Source organism: Camellia sinensis, chromosome 8 (assembly GCF_055761805.1).
Source record: "Camellia sinensis isolate YWXY chromosome 8, ASM5576180v1, whole genome shotgun sequence".
Classification (NCBI taxonomy): domain Eukaryota; kingdom Viridiplantae; phylum Streptophyta; class Magnoliopsida; order Ericales; family Theaceae; genus Camellia; species Camellia sinensis.
The window spans coordinates 182,264,336-182,267,255 of NC_138968.1; positions in this window are offsets into that span (position 1 = coordinate 182,264,336).

Sequence of the window (2,920 nt, forward strand, 5' to 3'; positions counted from 1 at the left end):
AAAAGGGGGGGGAAAAAAGAAAATTCAGTACATTTTTCGTATTTTTATGTATTTATTAATTTTTTAAAATATTTTTTCACAAATATTTTATTATTTAGATACATCTAAGTAAGGTGCATCTAAAAAAGTAAAAAAAAAAATTGTTTAAAATTTTAAAGATATTCACTAAAAACAAAAAATATGAAAACAAAAAACTCAATTTTCAAAAAACTGAATTCAGAAAATTGTAACCAAATACACTAGTATTGGGGACAATTGAGGTTTAATCATTCGTCGAATTATAAGAGAAGAGGAAAAGTCAAAATTTGACTGCATAAACCCCTAATAATTGAGGACCCTTGTGCGTTTCTAATAAAATCGTGAATTCTAGATTAGAACTCTTCAAAATTGAGATTCATTTAATAATAGTATTGGGGACAATTTGGGTTTAATCATTCGTCGAATTATAAGAGAGGAGGAGGAAAAGTCAAAATTTGAAGTTAACAGTGAAAGTTTTAATAGCAGAGTTAAGTTATAGATTAAAGGGTGTTTTTTGTGTGTTGTCGACGCTCTCTATCTCTCTCTCTCTATCTCTCTCTTTGCTGGTTTGTGTTTAACTATTAAAGATACCAGGTGAAGAAGAAGGTACACGGAAGTTCGACGATTGGAGTTCGTCAGTGGATTTTCCAAGAGACGAGTTGTGGGGAGATTTGATCTCTGATGCTAACATTGATCTCTTCGTCCCCATCGACCAATGGCCCTGGTCTTCGACACTTAATTTATCGGGCCTTTTGCAACACATTAATACTACTAATACTCTAGCCAAAAACACCACCTCGTTGTCTACTTCGGCTTGTCTCTCTCTCCTCGCTAAATGTAAGTATTTATAATGAAATTTTTTCAATTAATTTTTCTAGACTAATGGAATTAGATTTTATGTGTTAATTATTATGCTATTAACGAATTCAAATGCTAAAGTAATTCACATGAGATCACCAATATCTATAGGCCACGTTTGATTCACAAGATTAATAGTGAAGGTATTAATAATCTCATCAAATTAGTGTGGTATTCACTATCCAATTGAATTAGTAGGATAAATTATCCCCTTACTCATTGTTTAATTTGCATTGGATAAAAAAACATATGAATATAGGATTACAGCTATATTTATCTTTTTTCCAATCTTACCCTATATCAATGTTTCTTCACAATCTTTACTTTATCAAAATTTCTTCATTAACGTCGTTTTGAAAAAAATTATAAATAAATAAATAAAAGCAAAATAAAAATACAAAATACAAAGCTATGCTTGATTTGTTTTTTAATTTTTTTTTTAAATATAAACTAATTTGATAAAATAAATATCAAAAAATATTTTTAAATTTTTAAAAATTATTTTTAGCCTTCTAAAATATAAAATTATATAAAAATAATAAGTGTTTTATTTTTAGTCAAGGGTAAAAGAGTTTTTTTATTTTATTTCCCAACTCAGGATATATAATCTCACCCACCCCTACCCTATTACTAATAATCTTACAAATTTGTTGGATTAATTATCCATTGGATTAATAATTCTGAAATAAAATTTCAAAACAAACACAAGATTATTGATAATCTCAATTCCATGTTCTAATCCTATCAATCAAGCATGCTCATATTTTGTTACCTTAACTTTATTTTCTATAAGAAATATTAAGGAAAATTTACCTTTAAATCCCATTTTGAGGAATGATGATCCATTTAGTTTCAATGATTTTTTTATAGACCAATTAGTCTCATTAATTTTAGAAAGGTAGATTTAATATATTATTTAGAAATTTGATTTACGGTTATACCCTTATTTCTATTATGTTTCCTTCTCTTTTTCTTCTTTTGTGCCAGTTATGAGAATCAAATTTTAGATGAATTTCTATATGATAATCTTTTTTATTTAGAAAACATTTTTAAAATACTATAAAAATGAGTTAAAATATGGCATCCCTCAAACATTTCAAAAGGCGTACAAAAACCCCTTAGTAAATTTTGAGCAAATGTATAATTTCAAACCGTAACACTCCGACATAACACTTAAATGTAACACTCCAATGTAGCACTTAAAAAAAAAAATTAGTATACTTTTTCCAAACATAATACTCCAAAAAAATCTTTAATATAACACTCCAATGTAACACAAAAAAAAAAAAAAAAAAAAAAAAAAAAAAACTCATTGGTGTACTTTTTCCAAAGGTAACAGTATAATGTAACACACCAAAAAAATGATATGGGATTCTTCAAATCATTCTAAAACGATGTGAGATTCTTCAAACCATTCCAAAAATAGTACAAAAATTTCTTAGTAAATTTTGAGCAAATACATAATTTCAAATTATGAATGTTACGGTTGAAAAAATTATATTAAGAATTTTTTTAGTACTTTGTATGTGTTACATTGGAGTGTTACGTTTGAGATTACATTGATTGAAGTGTTACGTTTATGGAAAAGTACACTAAGGGATTTTTTTTGTGTGTTACATTGGAGTGTTAAGTTTGAAAAAAATACACTAATGAGTTTTTTTTGAAGTGTTACGTTGTGACGTTTGGGAAAAGTGCACCAAGGAATTTTTTAGTATGTTACATTGGAGTGTTATATTAGAGTGTTACGTTATTGGAGTGTCACATTTTTTTGTCGTAATGTGAGATTTGTTCTAGGAGGGAAAATTCAAATTCTCTATAGTGCAGATTGTCCAAATGTGTAATTTTATATTTAGAGAAATTCACTTTTATCCCTAGAAAATTAAACCCAAACATTTAAGTGACTACCATTTTCCGTAATTTTCATTTTAATGAGACCTTTGGATTCATTAAAAAAAAAAAAAAAAAAGGAAGACTAAACAGTTAATAAGATCACATTTTATGATTTATTGGTACTTCACCCAAATATTAAAATAAAGACAGAACT